This window comes from Amphibalanus amphitrite, unplaced genomic scaffold (assembly GCF_019059575.1).
Source record: "Amphibalanus amphitrite isolate SeventyFive unplaced genomic scaffold, NRLGWU_Aamphi_draft 000045F_arrow, whole genome shotgun sequence".
Lineage (NCBI taxonomy): Eukaryota > Metazoa > Arthropoda > Thecostraca > Balanomorpha > Balanidae > Amphibalanus > Amphibalanus amphitrite.
In genome coordinates this window covers 1,016,312-1,039,091 of record NW_024881541.1, presented here as the reverse complement: position 1 = coordinate 1,039,091, position 22,780 = coordinate 1,016,312, and the positions used below count along the sequence as shown (strand labels likewise).

Below are 22,780 nucleotides of genomic sequence, written 5' to 3'. Positions count from 1 at the left end.
GCGCTCATATTTTGTATGCTAGAAGACACCATGTAAGTATGAATATTGCACAGGTTGGCGAAGACATTAGTATGCACGTGCGTACGTGCGTACCCCTTTTTAGTATGTGGGGATCGGCTGGTCCGATAGCGCTCATATTAAGTATGGTGAAAAGCTTTATGTTTTTAAGCAGATTGCACGGGCTGGCAAGCATGTTTTTTAATCCCACCCAGAAATGACAAACAAGCCCCCTGATTGGCCAGTTGCCGGCCAGTTGGACTTGAGCGGTCGCCATGGTGGTATCGGGGACTCGGCCGGCCGCGTTAGGTGTTGAATTATGTGTTTCGTTGTGCTAGATATTGCCAATTTGCTCTGATATTTGATAAATAACGTTGGCTTATTCTTTGGTGACCTTGCGTACTAATAGGACGATATTCTGATGCCGATTATTATGCATTAAACATCTTGAGACAAATCTGGCGATTTCCACGCCCTTTTGCGGTGCCCCCTCCCCTTGTGAAGTGAGTTAACAGGCTTGTAAGAACCAAGTGAACCATGGTTGCGGTGCATTTTGGTTGCATTTTTTAGTCAAGTGGTCATGATCGTCCCTACATCTAATGGAAATAGTCTTGCGCAAACTTATTAGGTACTGGAGGAAGCAGGACAGTTACGAGTTTGGAGTACGCAAACTTGATATTAAAAAATTTCAGGTATTTTGGTTATATAATGTGAGAAGAAAAGTTGAATTGATCATTTTTTTATTACAATTTTAATAATGATAATATCATGATAATTGTACTGTCAGGTATTGATAATAGTCATGTCACGTCATGCCACTAACCACACAGACACAACACATTTTCATCTTTATGTATCTAGGCATAAGGTATTACAGGCATGTTTTTGCACACCTCTCATGTGCGAGTGGGCATGGCCTCCTTCACAGTTAAGTTTTGGCTAATTGTACTCAAATTTTGTAAGTACCTAAATGTAAAGGGGTGTAGATACAGTTAGTCGGGCACTCTTCTTAATTCAGTTTTGTGCACCACTTCCTGCTTTCACCATGCTGTGCCCACTCCGCTATACAGTGGACAGCTGCTTCTGTGACACGCATTAATCTTGCATTCATTGAAACTATTAGTTTTGAGTATTCTAACTCAGTTTTGTTGTAACGTTACCTGTTTGTTTTCAATAACTTGTATTGGGCTTCTCATATTTATCTTTTTTTTCTTGGCTTAGCAGGTGTAGTGTAAAACAAGTTTAAGCTGACATATTTACATGTTTATAGATTACATGAGTGCATACATTTTATAAAAGCTATTTCAAAGTATTGTAGCCATGTGTAACATGCATATGTCCTAGTCAATGACTACTCAGCATGCTGCTTGGTGTTCAATGGTAACAGTTTGATTTGTTTTTGACATCAAATAAGATTTGATTTTTGTTTCTGAGATTCCAATGTTATTTGTGGCAAATATTTTCCAAAAATCCTCCATCTAAAGCTTCAACTGAATTCTAAAATGCCTGCATTTTCTACCAGAAACATTATCATTGATACATCCTACAATATTTCATTTTGTCACTAGGTACCTGGACTGGTGAAAAATGAAAACTGAAATTCATTCATGTCACCATTATCCTACGAACTACCCCTAAATGGAATTGATCTTGTTTCGTAAATGAGTTGTACATTGTACAATGTCTATCAGCTGATGTCTATTGTCTATCTCTTTTTCAGCACAGAAGATCCTCAGTCATAGTTAACAAAATGGAAAAAATAGCTGTGTTTTTAAGATTCCAGTCGTGGCCATCAACTGCTCAGGAAAGCAGCCCAGAATCACTTCACAACAGGTATGTTGATGCATGTACATTGACATCAATGTCTGAATGCTGAAGAATTGTTGAACAGGGAACACATTTACCTAGCCTTTAAAAACCACAAATCCTATATTACTTACATAAACATTTTTCTATAGAACTTATATTATCTACTTTCATCTGGCTAAGGCTTTTTTACATTATATTCCCCCTGTTAAACATGAAAATATGTTGAGTTATAGTATAACAAGCTGGTAATTATATCTGCATTGTCAGCTTGGCCAACATCTGCATCATGTCTATCACAAAATATGACTGCTTTCCTGACATTTGCATTTGTTCCACTCACCAATTGACCACTTCTACCATCTGCTCGCTCTATGCACAGACATTGTCATAGGGTCTGTTCCAGTCGCACTTCCTAACACCTCTTAACTCCTCCAAGATTGCTTCCCTGTTCCAGCGGCAGCTTTCGCCCCTACAAAGCCAAGAAGGGCCCTGCTCCAACCTCCTCTATCTTGCTCTTTGAGGAGTTTAGATGTGTTAGGAAGTGCGACTGGAACAGACCCATAGCATAACAGTTTCATCTCCCTAAGTCTGTACTGTCTTTTTCCAGGTTTCCAAAGAATCATCATTCATCGGCACAGAAGGGTGGGAAAGAGAAGGTTGTTCAAATTCTGAAAAGCCAGAGCTGCAAAGGAGGTCAAAGATGCAGTAGAGTTTCACTAGTGGTTCTGATGTGGACTGGAGATTACACGCTGGATTGAAGTGGCCGGTCTGGAGCAGCTGTAATTCATCATTCGTGCTGATTGTGGACGAGTAAGAGCCCGCGTTGGCCCCGATCGGCGATCGCTGGCCAAAGCCCACCACCAGGTTGGTGATAGGCGTTGGCTGTACTTGGTGGGGGGGGGGGGGGGAGGGGAGGCGTATTCGGCCACACCAGGTTATCTTGTAATGCAACAAAGCTGGAAAGACGCAGTAAAATCAATATATAGCTCGCCATTTTTCTTCAGAATCATACAGGTCATTTTCGATCAGGTCATCGCTGAGGTCACTGGAGGTCACCAAAACCAAAATGATGACGAATTTTGGCTCCCGATTTTGACAACTTCTCAAATTGGTTCATAACTCGGGAACCAAAGAAGCTACAGCGCCGCGGAAAAGCGAATTCGATAGCTCTTTCGAAAATCTTTCAGGTTCTCAGATTTGAGCTAAGGTCAACTAGGGTTAAGCCTCCAAAGGGCAAAAACTGAACAATCGGCTTGCTTCGGAAATCGTCTTTTCTTTTAAAACTTGTGATACCAACCTTTTATTACGTTGATTTTACCGGCACTGCGTTTCGCTCGTCTTGTTGACCTAACAAGGTCAACTTAATAAATTTGACCTCAGGTCAATGTCTCAGAAAATGCCATATTGCATGTTATCGATTCGTTACATTGAAATTGAGATTAACATCAGTAGCGGCGGAACACCTTCAATTAAGGGGGCATTGCCGACTTTTGGTCTCATTCTTTCCATGCAACGCCCACAGGGCTAATGTTAAAATGCCAAAATCAAAGGGGGCACGGTGCCCCGGTGCCCTCTCCGTTCCTCCGCCTATAATTATGATGCTTTTAGCGCTCTGGCCATGCTCCATCTAAAATCGATGTACAAAAATAAACTGTTGGAGACGTTACATGACCTGAGATGACCTCAGGAGCATACGATAGATCCCGATGTTTGAGTGTTTTTGTTTCAAAAGCAGAACATTTCGAGTTCCTCATACTGACTGAAACTGGAGACGTCGCAAAGTTGACCCGAGGGGTGTTCACGGGCACCGCACACTGCTGCGTGCGGTGTGTGCGGTGCGTCCAGCAGGCGTGGGGGTAGGGGATGGGTAGGCGGCTCTGACGTCACGGCTGCGTGCGGTGGACGGTCCGCTGTGGCCAGTCCCGACCGGCCACAGCGATCGCTGTGTGCGGTGACGGAAGGCTGACGTAGGGACGCAGTGGGCGGAGCTTGGAGGCTGTGTGCGGTCCGACCGCACACAGGGCCCGTGAACAGCCCTCTGACCCTAGGTCACCGTTCACCGATATCAAAATTAAAGATACTCAAGATGTTGGTACTGATTCTCTCATGCAATAGCTCGAGTTTCAAACTTCTACGTCATGGTGACCTGACCTGACCTTAGGTGACATGGGGTTACATTTTTTTTTTCACAAATGATGCGAATCGATGCATTGTACATAAGCTATACTAAGTTTCGTGTCGTTTTATTTATGCAAGCAAGTTATTATTTATGTCAGGTGTGGCCAAAAACGCCCCCACCCACCTGGGGGAACGTTACAGCAGTGATGTATTTTTCGGTGTATTCCACGATGCATCGATCGGTGTACTTGATAATGCATTATTTATTGCTGCGTGTCTACGCTTTTGCTCTGTTCAGTGTGATCTGTGATAGAAAAACTACCGATATATCTCCACGCGCATGACTGAAAGAGCTGGCATGATCTATAATATTGGGTGTCTGTTTTTGTTTGGCATTTTATAAATACTGAGTCAGCTGTGATCGTTTGATGAGACACTGGGACAGCCGGCCTGTATGATCAGCGAACGGCAGGCGCGGGCCGGTGGTCTGGTGGCTGCTGCATGGGACTGACACCAGCAGATTCAGAGCTGCGATACGTGGACGTTATGTTCGCAATACCTTTGCAAAATAATATCTAATAGATATCATGTCCTCGAAAATGTTCTTCAATCAATATGATTTTACCTCCTGGCTTGTTCCATGGGGGCCAAAACCGATCGTTTTATGCATGCCTTTTCTGGGCCTCGTTCTCCTCTTAATGCGTGTAGGTAGCACCTAGCAATTTTATTCAAGGGACGATTGAAAGTGCCTCCGATTGGTTTTCAGCGTAGGTGGGATATGGCCGTTGAATGTGAGGCAGTCGATAAGGAACGTCCAGCTGGAACGGTCATTGGGTAGGTATGTGAAAGGCAGCAGTAGAAAACAAGGAAGGGAGGAGTTTGGTGTGAGGTTTCAAATGCTCTATGCATAAGAAAAGTTCATTTGATTATATGACACCGTCCTTTTTATCGCGATTCGTGAGCAAGGCATGAGACGCTCACTGTTCAGACTTGTAGCGTTAGAGAATGGGCCGACAGGCTGAGAAGGGCTATTTCCGCGAAAGGATATTCTGGAATTTGAATTGAAAGGCATTTAGTTTTTAAGGCATCCGTACTTCTTAACACGATACTGACTCATTTAAAATTTCCATTTTTCCCATTGCGATAACATAAGAAACCGAGACTGCCGTGTCCCCGTACGCAGGATTCTGGAGACTGTCGGGCGGATGTTAGTGGCTAAAAGCTTTTGTTCTTTATTTAATAGAGAACAATCATTTCTTTTAATACTTTGTAACACCTATCTCACTAGAAACAATCTGTACGGGCTTCAAAAAATGTTATATTTAACATGTTAGATCCATTACAATATTTCAGCTGCCCTAACTTGTAAATATAACGTATGCGTCATTATTGAAAAAGTGCTAAAGCATAGTATTCTATTGCTGACAAATATTCTGCGTCTGTCAGCGAAAACTGGCCAATCAGAGGCTTTGTTTGTCATTTCTGGGTGGGATTAATAAACATGCGGCTGGCAAAGACATTGATTTGCACGTGCGCACGTGCGTACCCCTTTTTCATATCTCTGGATCGGCTGGGCCGATAGCACTCATATTTCGTATGCTGAATAACACCATGTTTATAAGCAGATTGCACGGGTTGGCAAAGACATTGATTTGCACGTGCGCACGTGCGTACCCCTTCTCCATATCTGAGGAGCCGCTGGACCGATAACGCTCATATTAAGTATGCCGAATGACACCATGCTGACCTGCAGATTGTACTGGTCAGCGAAGGTATAGGCTAGCACGTGCGCACGTGCGCACCCTTTTTCCATATCCGCAGATCGGCTGGGCCGATAGAGCTTATATTAAGCATGCTGAATAACACCATGCATATTAGTAGACTTCACAAGGCAGCGAGGGTATTGGTCTGCACACGTGCGCGTGCTTACCCTTTTTAATGACATGTTCCGATTGCTTTGGATTGCATCTTTGGTAGGTTAAGCCAAGGTATCGCCTTGCAGTTATGAAACTTCCAAATGTTAACGAGGGCAGCGGTCTGCTAGTGCGCACGTGCGGACCCGTTTACCTTAGCTCGAATCCAGTAGCGGCGGGACACCTTCAATTAAGGGGGGTGGGGGGCACTGCCGACTTTTGGTCCCATTCTTTCCATGCAACGCCCATAGGGCTAGTGTTAAAATTCCAAAATCAAAGGGGGGCATGGTGCCCCGGTGCCCTCCCCGTTCCGCCGCCTATGCTCGAATCAACCTGACAATAATTATTATTTCTTGTGAGCATGCCCTCAGCGTGTAACGCTCACGGCTTACTTTGTATCTTGTATATGGAGTTCTGAGTTCAGAGTTTCGTGAAGTTCTGAGTAAACTTCACCGGCCATATTGCCCCTGCTACTTGCTAAATTTGATACTTTGACTTGTAGATATTTGCAGACATTTGAATCCACATTGACTCAAGGCAAACCAACCGAGCAAATGGTATACAATACGGATTCTTGCGTCCGTTGGTGTTCCCATCACCCACGAATAGCAACGAATGTAAGAAATAAACTTCAGCGTTGACAGGCATAGGCATGTCCTCTTTGTAATGCAATACATAATGCAAGAATCTCTGTCCAGTGTTCTGCCCACCGGCGTTTAATTAACAATGATATGCCTCGATACAATTGCAGACCCCTATGTCAAAGTGAAATTAACAAATTAAAAGGAAGAGAGTAAAACAAGTCTACATTCTGACGCTCTGATATTAAAAACAGCTCTTGGCTTTAGTCCATTTTCCGCTTGCTTATAAACAAAATAGAGTTTTGGCGCACTTAATTCGAACGGTGACGCTCAGCGATGGCAATTCCCGGTGCACACCGAATCCGTAACCATTACGGCGTTACGGCGTCATAAAATCGAACTACGCATGCGCGTTGCATTGTTCCCTCCACTTCAAAAGATATTTTTTAATCGCCACCGTATTCATTACGGAACGTAACGGTCATTACGGATCCGGTGTGAACCACGCATTAGAGTGCTGCCATATCCATTTCACGGCGTTTATAAGATTGGGCCCATGAGAGCACGGCGACTATATATTTTTTTTTGCTCCGCCAGCCTAAAGTCAGTCTGGAGCCGGGGGTCATTACATCTGGCAATTTTGGCCAGGAACAAAGTTTTACGTTAACCCGGCAGGCGGTGGGCCTACCAGCCACCTTCCGCGCGGTGGGGGGGGGGGCATTTTTTTGCCCCCCCCCGTATCTCCGAAACTACTGGACGGATCCGGAAAATTCAAACGGCGTTCGATAGCCCTGTCAAATTTGTCGAAGGAAACCAAATTTCATTGACCTCGGTCCTCGGGGTCACCGATGACGTCACAGGTCAGGTCAAAGATAAAATGTTTCACCGTTCGCGGGGCTTCTAGGGAAAGCGCTATAACACCGAGTAAAACGCATTTTGTCGAAAATCAGCGATGAGGCGTCAGTTGTCTAGTACATATGTTGCTATTAGAGGTCACCGGTCATACCAGGTCAGGTTACAGGTCAGGTCACCAAAGGTCACCAAGGGTCACCACATGAGCCGAACTTTACTAAGGTTATGCGATGCATGTTTTATGGCCAGTTTTTCATTTCCAACTCAATTGTGTTGGTTATAAGACAATCAGGTATGGTTTAGGTCACTTTCTGGTGGAGGTCAGGTCAAGGTCAGGTCAAATTTCAAAGTTGATATTTTTGCATAAAATGGGTATCGATTCGATGCAGCTCGTCACGGGGAGTCTAATGGTGGTCTTTGTTTTGCGCTACAAGGTCCATAATCGCTAAAAATTGAGTTTGAAAATTTGACGTCATCAATTTTGAACAGTTTTTTCGCTATAACTTGGCCAAAAAAAGAGGTATCGATCTCAAATTTGGTATGTAGATAGAAGGCGGTAGGGACTATCACATATATTCCGTTTTTTGAAATTCAAAAAAACTTTTTGGATTTTTCGGCTATCAAATTCAAAAAATCTATTTTTGATTTTTGGGGGTCGAAATCCAAAAAAATCGAAAAACCGAAATAGCAGTTTTGTAGCCCTTTTGATTCCACACCTTTTATGTCTGAAACATTTTTCTGCATCTCTAAAGCTGTAGGCCTGACACCTCTTCCCGCGAAACCTTTTTTGGGTCAAAAATTGCAAAAATGACGTCACTCTGACGTCATTAGCGGCCAACCTATCATAGCCTTTGGAAAAATTTTTGGTCACCATGTGCGCTAGCTGCTCCCGGGAGGGTACTGAAAGTTTGGTGACGATCGGCGCAGCGGTTCATGAGATATATTGAAAAAACTAAAGGGGGGGGGGGCAAAAAAATGCCCCCCCCCCCACCACCTGGAAGGTTAAGCCGGTTTATGTGAACCCGGAAGCAATAGCAACGTGGGAGCCTATCCTTAGCGTGTATCAGCAAATCTAATGGGGAACTTACTTTTGCCGAAGTGCCGAAAAAGCCGGAACAAAAACACAGATGAAGAAACGGTAACATTTATTTACATCACATATTCATACACTTGTTTAAGGTGTCAGTGTACTGGTGTGGGGTGTATTGGTCAGGGAAAAAGTCCTAAATAACAAAAAACCTGACGCCTATTGCAAAGGGGAAAAACCTCGCGCTGAAGCCAAAGAGCGCAGGGAAAAAACCCCTACAGTTGTTTAATCTAATGTGTAGGAGGTAGAAGGGAAGAGATAATGACGGCCCCGTGCTGGGGAGAGGCGCCCGGCGACCACAGGCGTAAACACCTTGGCCGCCAGTCGGCGTTGGCTCAGAGTATATAGAACACCGGGTACAGTCAGAGTTTGGGATATGGTAGCAGTCAAATGTCGACAGAAATGGCGAACAAGTTACAAATAGAGATAGGTTTATTCCACTGTTATACTTCCTCTTGAAAACTGTTGACATACATGACGTCATAGAGTAAAAAGTCCCCATCTAAGGTCGTTAAGACGAATTTTTGACATTATTAAATAACAAAATGATATTGTGTTACCTGTTTTTTTCTTATATTGTTCCAAAAAACATTTTTTATGATCTCTATTGGCCAATTATTTGTTGATTACGTCATCCATTCGGTCTCCTGACGCGCTTGCGAGCGGACGGGTCCAGCGAGAGGTGTTCTGACGACGATATTGGCGCACTGCGAAGGGAGTACTTACTGATTTTTGTTCACTTCAAGTAAATTTAGGACCGTAAGTTAGGACCATTATATTTGATCTATAACGTAAGGCTAGGACACTAGATTGTGCATTGAACAGTTTCAGTTTTTTCAGTTTCTCAACCCTTTAGTTTGAGTATCACGGGGAGGCCCAGTGATGGATAGTGAGATGATAAAAAAGCTGGTGATGGAGGCGGTGGAGAAGGAGACTTCGGTCTTGAGGGATGAGTTAGAAAAAGTAAAAAAAGAACAAAAAAAGAGCAGTGAGGTGATTGAAAACTTGAAAACGGAAAACAAAAAGCTGTGGGAGGAGATAACAAAGGTGGATAGAAACCTAGACGAGGTTGAGCAGTATAACCGAAAGACCTCTCTGATTCTGGGTGGGGCTTTCCCTGAGGGTGAAGAGGGGGAAACTCCTAGTGAGACTAGAGAGACTGTCAAGAAAATCATCAAGGAAAAACTGAAAGTAGACATGAAGGGAGAAATAGTAGCATGCCACCGCCTTCGCAACAAAAAACGAGTAGTTGTGAAGTTCCAGGACCATGATGACAGGGAGGCAGTCTACCAGTCAAAATTTGATCAGGGGGGCCAGCCAGGAGAAAAAATCACTGTGCATGAAAACTTAACTGAGAAAAGAGCCAAAATGATTACAATGCTGGAGGAAATGAGAAAGCGTAGGGAGGTGCTCAACTACTATACTAGAAATGGAAACATCATGGCTAGAGACTCCGCTGAAAAGCGCTACACCCGCATCCAGCCATGGCTGTCAGAGAAAGAAGTGAAAGCAACTCTTCAAAAGGCAGCCAACAAAACCACACAACAAAGTAACCAGGGCAGCAACTTCATGCGCTCCCAGACACTCACAGACATCCCTAAAGGATTTGTAGCTAACAAGACAACCAACCTGGAAGAGTATGTGGTGCCCTCTACCCGGTCTAACCGGCAGACGAAGAAGGGGAACTAAGCACAAGGTCAGTGTGAGTAGCAACCTAGCATTATGCAGCATCTGAGCAATGTTTGCGGAGGAGTGTTGGTTGGCTTACTTTCAACCTTCCGCACACCATCTTAAAACAATACCATGCATACATATACACATTATACAATGTGCCACAATTAATTCATTATGGTGCAAACACAACAATGCAGGTGCTGATCTTGCTACCCAAATGGCATATGTGTCAGTTGCACGAAATGGGCACTGGATATAGGGGCGTGCATTGGCAGAGATATCTGACCCTTTACTGGAGCTCTTCTTAATTGGTTCTCTGATAGTAAATGATCACCTTGATCTTATACGAGCCACCCAGGCGTGCAGCTGCCAGCTCTGCCAGAGTGCTATTGGAGCTGCGTGGCTGCACGTGGAATGAATGTGAGAATGGAATGCATACATGGGTGCTGAAATATGCACCAGTGCCTGGCAGAAAGGCCATTTTAAACATTTTAACCAGGAGACTGGGTGGCTTGCCTTGTTCATAATCTTTATCAGCATTATTGAGCTGCTAACCCTTAAGGAGTTGCTCCTGGTCGGATTCCTGTCTGGTGCATGCCCCTAGTGGCGCATGGCCACATGAATGGTCACACAATCACATGGATTGTTGTTGTTGACCAAAATGCTGCCTGATGGCTTATAGCAATATGTGCTACATGTGCCTGCACTTTGCACTGATCAGCATACATAACATAATACATACTACAATAATACTACAATATAATACAATAATACAAAATACATTACTACTACAACTTGAAGTAGCATATGGCAAGGTTGAAAGTATGCTGTGCCATGGGATGCACTTTTGGTGCAGCATTGCTCAGATAAAAAAAAGTAATCCAATCTCCATTTAAGTTCATAACACTCAACATTACCTGTTCCCTTATCATTATACTTACTTCATATAATCTGGTATGGTATACATAACCCTGACTCTGTTGTTGAATGAGGTCTTACTGCATACTCTTCCAGACTTACATAAACATAAACAAACATCATAGCTACCTATATAGATATCTAATATCTATGCTCCAGTACCTATATCAATATGCATTGCCTTTGTTTACCAACAAATCATAGTACACACGCCACGTGATTCACAAATAGCAGCATCAAGGTTGGATGAATTGTGCCTCTGTTGCATATGTCACGTGACATACATATCTTCTCATTCCAAATAAAAGTGTGTTTAGAAGACTAATTTATAAAAAAATAAGTTAGAGCTCACTGCTCGAGTTTGAGCCATTTTGTTTCCATTTGTAGTTTCAACATTTCAAGCATTACAAAGTATTGCAGTTTATAGTATAAATTAGCTTGAAATTAGTGTTATAATAAATCCCACTACTAAAGTTCTTCTTTTATCTGGCCCCTCTGACAAAATGCTTGAACTGGGCTTCCCCGAGTACCGAGAGCGCCTGCTTTTTTTGGTCTCTTGGTCTGTCTTATCAGAAAATCCGTAAAACAAGGTATAGTACCTAAAATACAGTATAGTCATGAACCTCTTAGAGTGTTCTGATATCCCAGAACCTCTAAATAGCCAACAATTTAATCCCTTTGCCAATATCACCTCACCTGAACTGCAGGTTGATGACAACAGCTTTAAAACCCTACAATCCTCTTGTGGCTATTTCTCCCTTCCGTCAATGTTTGATACAAATAAATCATCACACTATCTTTTGAATATCATTCATATAAATGCCAGGTCTATTTGCTCAAATGATAAATTTGAAGAACTTCAGTTGTTTTTGACCAGAAGTCATTGTGTTTGGCATATCATTTGCATCACTGAAACATGGTTATCGGACGACCAAATTTCTAATAGACAACTTCCTGGATATACAGGTTATTTTGAGAATAGGAATGGCAAAATAGGAGGTGGGGTGGCAATTTATGTAAATACTGAATCAGTTAAACATTCACTCAGATCTAAAATTAAAACCCTACAATGTACTCAATCAGTTATCATAGAATGCCAAGTCGATAGTTATCCAACATGCATTGTTGGAGCTATATACAAACCTCCAGACTTGGACAGTGACATTTTTTGCTGTGAACTTGAATCGTTGCTTGAGAATATAAATCATGAGAATAAGACAACCTTCCTGGCAGGTGACTTTAACCATGACCTCTTCAATATTGCAAATAATAACAAAACATTAGAATTCTTCAATACACTTGCTTTTCATGGCTTCTGGCCAACTATCTTTAAAACAACAAGAATCTCTGATGAAAGGGGTTCTCTGCTTGATAATATTTTTTGCAACAATATTGAACTGGTCTCCTGCTCTGGGATTATATATGAAGATCTCTCTGATCACTTTCCTATCTTTACCTGCTCTTACCCTCACAAAGATGCCAAAAGACATGATACTTATAAGCTCATCTTCAATGAAAACAGAATGGACAGTCTCAAAGACTATATTACTGAGCATCTGCGAAATTTCTCACAAACTACAGACCCAAACATTGCCTCAAACATTCTCATAGATGCATACTCCTCAGGAATAAAGATGTTTAGCACTGAAATAAAATGCACAAGGAAAAGTAAAGCTATAAAACCATGGATAACTCCAGCAATACTAACATCTATCAATAGGAGAATGTTTTTGTACAAAGAAAAAAATAAAAACCCAACCACAGAGAATAAGCTTGCCTACAATAGGCATAGGAACTGCCTTAACATTATCATAAAAGTAGCAAAGAAAAATTATTTCCAAAATCAATTTCAAGAAAATAAATCTAACTCCAAGAAAATGTGGGAGCTTTTGAAAAGAACAGAACAGAACAGATTTATTTGAATAAGATCCACGATTACATGGCTTTTCACTTACTCGCGTCTGAATGGTAATACAATGGGAAGTTGGAACAGACACACGGAAATGACTACAAACATTCGCATACCATGCATACACTCGCACCAGAAACGATATCGTGAATCAGAGAGATCCAGCGAACAGCCTGGCATCTGCCCGGAAAGACAAAGTGCCAGGCTCAATGCCGCTGTCGTTCAGCAGCGACACACCGCGGTAACAGAGTCGCCGCCTGCCGGCCTCCACACGGATGGCCGGAAGGGTAAACGAGTCCGCTCGCCTGGTGTTATGATCATGCCGCTGGTGGGCTCGCTGTCCGAAAGTCTTAAGAAGAAAGTCAGGATGACCTGACTTCATCGTCCGCTCGACTGCACACAAGGTATGGTAGGCCACCAACTGTTCGGCCGTGAGCCAGCCGAGGCTCGATATGGCACCCGAGATGTGATCACATCGCCTTTTCCCGGTCACGACACGTGCGCAGAAATTGATGGTCTTCTGTACACGGTGCAGCTGTGTGCTAGTACAAGACCCATACACCGACATGCAGTAGCGCACAATGGATAACACTAGAGCTTCTGTGATGCCCTTTAACACAGGTCTAGGTATGACGTGACGTGCGTGACTTAGGGCTATCAGAATACCGGCGCACTTATGGGACATATTGTCTATCTGAGCCTCAAAATTTAGATACCTGTCAAGTTGAACACCGAGGTTTTTAACTACTCCTGAGTCTGGAATGACATCTCCATTGAAGGTCAACGTCACAGGTGGTACATTGCGCAGCATTGAGGGGGTACCTAGCACTAACATCTGCGTCTTCTTGGAGTTGAGCTTCATCCGGTTGAAGCAAAACCACTGGTACAACATGTCGAGTGCGTGCTCCATACGGGCGACGAGCTGCGGTAAGTCACACTTTCTGCCTGTCACTATCAGTTGTGTGTCGTCCGCATACTGGACGACACTAACACCGTCCGGCACATGCAAGCTAAGGTCGTTCGCAAACAGCATGTACAGAATACAACTGAGGGCGCCGCCCTGGTATACACCGATCACATTGCTCTTTTCATCGGAAAGTAGCATCCTTCCGTCTGCGCACCGTACCTGCACCTGCTGCGCGTGGTCGGCCAAATAGTCACGGAACCATTTGGTAGTGATGCCGTAGAGAGACAGCTTTTCTAGCAGCTTGTCATGCGGAACAACGTCAAAACATTTAGATAAATCGAGAAGTACCAGAATACTTATCTCGCCGTTGTCCATAGCGTGAAGCGCCAGATCGGTGATCACGTGCAGTGCGGTTTCAGTGGAACGGAATTTACGGTACCCGTGTTGACAATCGGAGAGCAGGCAATTGTCCTCGAGATAAGCAATGAGCTGCGCCTGTACAACGCGCTCGACAATTTTCATTATTGCTGGCAGAATCGAGATGGGTCGAGTATCGGACGGTCGGTGGCAATTCCGGCTTTAGGAATGGGTGTGACCAGCGCATGCTTCCAGGCGTGCGGCACTGTACCGGTGACAAGGCTCGAGTTTACAACGTCAAGCAGAGCATGTCTCACACCCAAGAAAAACTTTTGCAGCATCATCACGCTAATACCGTCAATTCCAAAAAAAAAAATGTGCCATGGGAGGATGCAGTAGGCAGTCCTTGCCCAGTAGCTTTGTCAATGAAAATGGTACACAACTGGATGATGAAAATGACATAGCTGCTTCATTTAACAAATACTTCATTTCAATATGTGAAAAACTGAAAAATGAAATTCCTCCAAGCAACACTGACCCTTTAAGTTATATAATAAGTGATCATGCTGAGCATATATCCAAATTTGAGCCTACTAATTCAGCTGAGCTAAACTCGATCATCAAAGCCATGAAAAATGTTGGCTCAGGTATAGATGGTATAAATGCAAAGATATTCAAGTCTACCTACTCTACAATAATACCTGAACTTGTGCACTTGGTTAATCTCTGCTTGGAAAAAGGTATCTTCCCAGAAAACATGAAAATTGCAGTTGTCAAACCTATTTACAAAGCTGGCAACAAAAGCAGCATGTGTAACTATAGACCAATAAGTATTTTGCCTTATATCTCAAAACTTGTTGAAAAGATAATTCACAAAAGACTCATGGAATATCTCCTGCAACATAATATATTGTCTGCTAGCCAATTTGGCTTTCAAAAGTCACTTTCAACATATATGCCCATACTTCTCCTGCAGGATACAATAATGAAAGTATTTGAAAAAGGCAACATTGCCATAGCTCTGTACATCGATTTAAAAAAAGCATTTGATACTGTAGATCATGACATACTAATAAGAAAATGTAGCAAATATGGCATTGTTGAGCAAGCACTTAGCCTGATAGAATCTTACCTTACTAATAGAAAACAGTGTGTAGAATATAACAGTGCAAGATCTTCAATAGAAAATGTTAACATTGGTGTACCCCAGGGCTCCATTCTTGGTCCTTTGCTTTTCTTACTTTATGTAAATGATCTTCCAAATATTTGTAAAACAGCACAATGTTTACTGTATGCAGATGATACGGTCTTCATCTTTGAAAGTGGAACTGTGTTCCAGCTTCAAAATATGATTAATGTTGAATTGCCCATTATATGCACGTGGTTGCAAGCAAATAAACTTAGCCTTAACACAAAGAAAACAGTGTATCAAATCTACAATAATACACTCAATCCAGCAGAACTTAACGTAACATTAAATGGTGATCCTATTGAGGCTGTTCAATCAGTCAAGTACTTAGGAATGATAATAGATCCGAACCTTAAATGGAATCTCCATATTGACCACTTAACAACAGTTATCAGTCGTAACATTGGGGTAATGAGCAGAGCAAAATTTTTCCTTGATACTCATTTGCTAACTCTTTTGTACAATTCACTGGTCTTACCATATATCAATTATTGTTGTGTGGTGTGGGGATTCACATTTCCTTCTTACTTGAACAAAATTGAGTTGCTTCAGAAGCGAGCCATTCGTATTATTACTCATCAGCATCGTTTAGCACACACAGAGGAAATTTTCAAAAGCCTTAAGCTTCTCAAAGTTCATAATATAGCAAAACAGCAGGCTATTATCTTAATGCACAGAAAACTTTCCTTTTCTCTCCCATCATCTGTTGGTGGATTATTTACCCTTAGTGACCCTAGCGATTCAAGGACCAGAAATCGTCAACAGTTCATTGAACCATTTATAAAAAGATTATACTGCACTCGTAATGTAACATGGCTTGGGCCTCGCATCTGGAATAAAATTATGGCAACTCAATTCAACGCTCAATGCGTTATCAACATGTCTAAATTACAAGTAAAGAAAATAAGTAAGGAGTATTTCCTAGAACACCCTGTGTAGCTTTTGTTTACATAAGATCAATAATCAATAGTAAAATATGCAAATAAATAAGGTACTTTCAAATAGAATAATATGCATGCGTTGTATCACGTTGTAGTTTTTTGTTCAATTCCTCCAAACACCTACTCGTGTAGCGTAGCCTGTCAGCCATAGTCACTGTGGCTTACACCGGCTTACACCGAACCCACCCTTACGGCGTTGTGACCGGTGACCCCGACCAGCAACAAGCTCTGCTTAGCTGGAACGGTTCATCCGGTCACACATGACCTTTTGCAGAATACTGACCAGAACCTGTGCTTTGTATGTATGTATGTGTCCCTTTACTAACCCTGAATGAGTGTTCTTTTACATCATAAAACATAGTAATGGAAGTAGTGATTTAGTCTCCCGCTGCTTTCAGCGGGGACATCTTTTGCCCTGTTTTTTTTCTTCTAACTAACCAGACTTCCTCTTACCGACTGGTTGCTTATTCTGAGTTGTTTTCCGTTTCTTAGCAGGGAGTGCCGCGACTTTGCCATTTTTATGTTTTCTCTGGTGGTAAAGTAAGGTTCTGTGAGTCGCTGGGCTGAGGGAGGGGGCACTCCTGGTCACCTATTAATGGGTGGCGGTGTAGTTAGAAAAAAAAAAAAAATCTGGGGCCGCGAGTCGGCGAATGCAATCAGTCGGAAAAAAACTCGTGTTTTCGGCGGCCGAGGTAAATAAAATACAGTATAGGTAGCTTTGGGTGATATGTTATTTCTATTATTGAAATCGCGTCTCCTGCCGTCAGTACTTTTTCGTCGCAGTGATTTTCACTTTTAGAATTTTCTTCAATAATTGTGCTATTCAGTTCTGCCTCTGATTTGCAATGGCAATTATCATTTGAAGTGAAGAAGGCCTTGTTATGGCCCTGCACAATCTCGCTGAAAAGTGAAACTGAAACGGCTGGAATAACAGTATTGCAACCGGTTTCAAATTATTCTTCAAATTTCCTCGAAGTCAGGCCTAGACCTATGAATAACATCAGATTTGCAAGCATGTTCAAACTGCTCCGTTAATCTCCAGAACATCAGGCTCTCTTCTGATGCTTACAATCATGCCTGCGGCTGCAACATTATACATATTGCTCAGAATGGCAGTTCAGCAAGACGTATGTGCAGAGGCACTTAGCCAATGCACAATGTAGTGCAGATTTATTGTGGTGTGAATTTTGTGTGGATCAGTGCACAATGCGTGCCTTGATGTGGTAAATGCCATGCCGAACGGCTGTGCTGCATGATATGAGCTGGCACTGTTGATGCAATGCTATCTAAGAAATTTTCAGAAGGCAAATGAGACATCATTGAATATTGCTGTAGTTTCCATATAAGTGCAGAGTTCCCAAGCTTGCAGCCTTTTTTCGTGTGATTGTGCACATTTTCAGCCTATGTGCGTGCTAGTGTGGAATACTTCGTTGCTAGATTGGCTGGCACAGCTTGTCAAGTGTCAACTCTGTGGTAAATGTGAAGATGAAGTCCAGTGAAGATTTTGAACATCTAAAAGCTTTCAACCTACCAATATACTACCTACGAACCCACCAGCCTAAAACCTACAACCTAACTCCTACAACCTACCAAACTAAAGTCTACAATCTGGACTTCATCTACACATATATCAACTCTATTGCCTGATAATCTTTTCTTGTTTCACACAATCTTATGGCCTGATATGTCTTTCTGAAGCAATAGTCAAAGAATGTGATAAGTTAAGTAATTTTGCACAAACATGGAGATAAATAAATTTATATGAGTGTTTTTGAGCTAAGTTGTGTTTCAGTGGTGCTAAATGGAATGGAATGCTGTCATCATCACATTGCATTGCCACCATGATCAAAGGCTGATGGAGACAGAAGTACCTATTGACTATTGAGATGAGCCATCCATTTGTGTTTTTACCAATGCATTACCTTAGGCCTTTAGGGAAAAGTGATCAAAAGTTGTTGAGTGAAGGGTAATATGGAGAAGAGCATTTATTGTTTGTTTTTGGGAAGAAGAGAATCAATAAAACTTATGAACAAGAAGTGATCATGAATTGTATTATGAACCCAAATCAAACAGGATTCTCTCATGACCATACTAAATGCACAGCCCTTAGCTGTTTGTGCACAGTGGAACCCGCTTAAGGGGCTCCGCCACGTTTTTATGATTGGGGGGGTCCGACACAGTGGCGCGGGAACTACCTTCAGACTGCGGGGGCACACCATAATAGAGATCAACCTAGGGTACCCCCAAATCCAGTTTTCTCACCGGTTTTAGGCCATTTACTTTTCATCCCTTGGCTTATTTAAAAAAAATGCAAAAAAGTGCAGTATTCCGTCTCAAAGCTGTGGAGGCACCGCCCCCACGGCTCCAGAGTTGGGGAAAAGTTCCCCCACTGCCCCCTCCCCCCGGTTCCCGCGCCTATTATGGTCCGACATGACAGTGCATAACCTCATATGGACTGGTTCTAAGTTCTTTCTTTAAAGAGAATAAAAGCAAAAGTTGAGATATGTACATGGATTATTGGGGGGGTCTGTACCCCACACCAAAATTATTGGGGGGGTCCGGACCCCCCCGACCCCCCCTGTGGCGGAGCCCCTGCGCTTAACCCTCGCCGGACTTATTGGTTTTCTACATACGCGCCGGCCGGGGGCCGGGGGGTACGACCCCATCTCGCCGTTTCTCCCCTAATGGAGCTAGAACGTCGCGGAAAAGACGAGCGTGTGTGTCGTTACGAGATGCAGCGTTTTGTACCCGATTTTAAGGTCTCAGGTCAACCGGTGACCTCTGAGGTCAGGTCAAGTGGCTGAAGGTACGGGTTCGGTTTTGAAAATGATTGCAGGGCCGCGATTTTGACAGCATCGTATTCGCCCTGCTCAGGCGCGTCGAATGGTATTCTTTTTTATTTGGGTGAGGCCAACTTTGGGTGTTGACCTCGGGTCACGGTGAGGTCAGAGATCCCAAGGGCACGAACTTGGTCGAAGGAGGTTATGTCACATATCATTCGATTTGGCAGGTCTTCCCGAGTCTATTGGTGGCTTTCCCGACTCGCTAGCTCAATTTGATCAGAAGTTATTGTCGAAAAACTTATGACACTAGTAACGTCATCAATGACGTCACGCAAGCTCTTGGTGCAAAAAAAAAATGAAGCATCGAACCTTGTAAAGAGTGCATGAAATAATCACGGTTGCGTGTGCTACAGCTAGTCTGAGATCGTTCTGGGCTCCAAAATAGCTGTTTATAAGTTTCCCCCATTGGCTTATAATGGTGAGGTCATATGACCGGCCTGACCTCATATGACCTTGAATAAAAAAGCGAGATATACACGTTGTGAGACTTCTGGAGGATACTAGGTCCTGCAAGTTTCATCTCCCTGTGAAATCTGCTCTGACACTGAGGGCGTTGCGAAGTTGCGGTATCTGAGGACCGTGCAGAGGTTCACTTATGACGTCAAAGGTCAGTGACCTGACCTGACCTGAAAAAGCTGCTGGTATTGCAAGATCCGGCTTGAATCAGAGGTCAGGTTCATCACTACTCGGTTCGTTCCGAGCATTCGAGAAAGCAACCATCAAGATGTAATTGAATGATACCGTTTAGGATGGCATCTTCCCGCTTATCGCCATATTTCAGCGTTTTATGTATGTACCATCGCCAAAGTGGATGCGGGTATCGATAGAAGAAAGATCAGGCAGTCGTGTGGTACACTAGGTTTTTACGTATCTCGACTAATAAGTTCATAAGTCGGCTTTAAGTTTTGCCCTCGAAATCGGTTTCTCCCATAGGTTTAGCACTAGTGAAGGGAAAATAAAAAACCTTCACGCTCTGCTTACGTCACCAGAGCTGAAGCTGCCAATGCCATTGACCGGGGGCCGCGTTGGCTCTCAACGACTCCGCCTTAGCGGGTCGGAGAGCGCAATAGGGGGCCGCCAGTTACACATAGTGCAATGCAATAAACATCAATGGCTAGAGCGCGAGCAAACGATGCAATCAGAAGGAAAATGTAGATAAACGACCGGGATTTAGGTTGCACGTGTAAGGAACTGGGCGCCGCGTTACTATCGTCCCCACGGCGCGGCGCCCACTCATGCCCGTGAGTGCTCGGGGTTCCGTTTGTATCAGTGAGGTGGTTTTTATATGTTGTTAATAAGACGTGCCTCCTGAAGAAAGATAAAAAGCAAATCATGTAGCTCTGGATGGTCGTCGCCAAGGATAGTTGGCAAATCAAGACTGAGGCCATGTGTGGTAATGTGTCTTATAATGTGTCTTCTGTGGTGCTGTAAGCGTGGGCAGTGGAGTATGAAGTGTTGTATTGTGTATCTTGGATGTGTGGGGCAATAGTGACATATTGGAGGTGGTACATGGTCGTATATATGCGAGTGTGTAAGATACGTGTGTCCTAGCCTCAGTCTGGCCAGCACGGTTTCTTTTTGTCTTGTAGGTTGATTTGAAGAAGAGAAATGGGAAATTGATGGTTTAATCGGATAGAGATGTGGATGTTTGATTGTTTCCCAGTCTCTTTGTCGAAGTTGCATAAAGGAGACGTAAATATGGTTGATGAAATCTATAACTGGAAGAGGAAGATGATTTCGAGACGAGAAGAGAAGTCCAGTTTTGGCAAGGTTATCTGCCCGTTCGTTACCTTGGATCCCCATATGTGCGGGGATCCAGAGGATTCTTACTTCTTTATTTTCTTTCTGTAGAGCAATCAGCTGCTTTTTTATTTTGTATACCAAAGGATGTGTTTCCGTTTTTCTTGTCATCAGAGTTCTAATAGAAGAAGCCGAGTCTGTGCATATCACTGCTTTCTGAAAATGTTTGCTTGCAATATATTTAAGAGCTGAACTAATCGCTATCAATTCAGCGCTGAATATGCTGTGGCTGTCGCGAAGTCTGTTTGTTTTTTTTTCCATAATTTTGCGAAGTTATAGCTGCGGCAGAGTGTCCGTCTTTCCGTGAACCATCGGTATAAATATATGCGTCTGCCTGATGCACTTCTTTGTATTCAAAGAACAGCTGTTGTGCTTCCTCTTTTGTAATTTTTGTCTTTTTATCGGTAAATAGGAAATCGATAGGTATGCTTGATTTGTTGTAAGAAGAAAGAGGAAAGTGAAGGTGAGGGCATGATGTTCGGATGGGATATTCGAAAGACGTTGAGTACCTACCATTTGAATTCGAGAGGCGATAACCAGGAAGCGTCTTAGAGGAGCAGTCGGCTGCAGATCTTCAGTGTAATAGTTATTTAGTATTTCATATGTGTGGTGAGAGGGAAAGGAACACGACCGAGCGAAGAACCGAAGGAGCTGGTATTTCCGACGCTGTACAAGTGGAGGCAGATTGAGTTCGATATGGAGACATATTATGTTTGTCGTGGACACCGCGCCCGCAACTATACGGACTACGGAGTGCTTTGTTCTGGATTATTTGCAATGACTCAATTTTCTTAGAAGCTATATCATCAAATAGAAAAGCATTATAGTCCAAGATAGGGCGAATTAGGGAAATATATAGTCTGAAATGGAATGCTCCCTTAGAATTTGTGACGTCAGCGGAGATCTAACGATTTTTAAATCTTAGACTTAAACTATCGTTAACACGTGGTAGTATACAGTACACTAGTGATGTCAATTACGGAAAATCGAGATACCGATACCAAACCAAATACCAACAATATCCATGGAAAATACCGAAACCAAACCGACTTGGGAATATGAGGAAAATACCAACTTTTTACCAAATTCTCAGCCTCTTTTACATTAGTGAGGATTTATAATACCAACAAAATACCAAATCCACTCGCCTTGAAATACCAAATACCAAGTTGGTAGCGGTTTGGTATCGGTATACTAAAAGGTTGGTATCCGAATGACATCTCTAGTATACACTGCTTTGCGCGCAACGTCTGCCGCACTTCGAGGCTACCAAATTATTGTTTCCAAATAAGTCGCTGGGAACAGCGGAGATCCCAAAAAGTAAACAAAAGTAAACGTCTAATATCTTGAAAACCAGTTAATATTTGTCGGTGAAATTTGGTAGATATTCATTTTTGATCTTTCCGAACCAAGGGACATCACTTTTATGCCAATTCATTAACTTAGTTGAAGGTGGGAGAGTCCTTTTAAGGGACAAATAAATAATTTTAACACAAAGTGGAGCACTGTATGAGTCATTTGACCTTATCCTCAATCCTTTAAGTAAACTGTAATGGAAAAAATACAATACAAAAGCGATATATTTCGAGCACTGCTCTTTCTCAATCGGTTCGGAAGTTAGTATACTAACTTCCGAACCGATTGAGAAAGAGCAGTGCTCGAAATATATCGCTTTTGTATTGTATTTTTTCCATTACAGTTTACTTAAAGGATTGAGGATAAGGTCAAATGACTCATACAGTATTAACAATGATTTTCCTCATAACGCTGAACTTAATCACAAAGTGGAGCACATTGGATTTCTTGAGGCGGCTTGGCTGATCGACGTGTCTGGGAGTTGTGTAGATGGTGTTGGGACGGCGTGTGCTGAATGCGCTTGGACGTG

At 42.8% G+C, this 22,780-nt stretch overlaps 1 long non-coding RNA gene across 2 annotated transcripts; it reads left to right on the top strand.

Moving 5' to 3' along the window:
- The first annotated feature begins 247 nt into the window (after window positions 1–247).
- LOC122377482 lies at window positions 248–4,340 on the top strand. 2 transcript variants are annotated; one of them, XR_006255876.1, is made up of 3 exons: window positions 248–275; window positions 1,718–1,830; window positions 2,414–4,340. It is a non-coding gene; the product is annotated as an uncharacterized LOC122377482 (long non-coding RNA). The 2 variants fall into 2 exon arrangements; XR_006255875.1 differs by having other exon boundaries at window positions 251–306.
- Window positions 4,341–22,780: the final 18,440 nt, after the last annotated feature.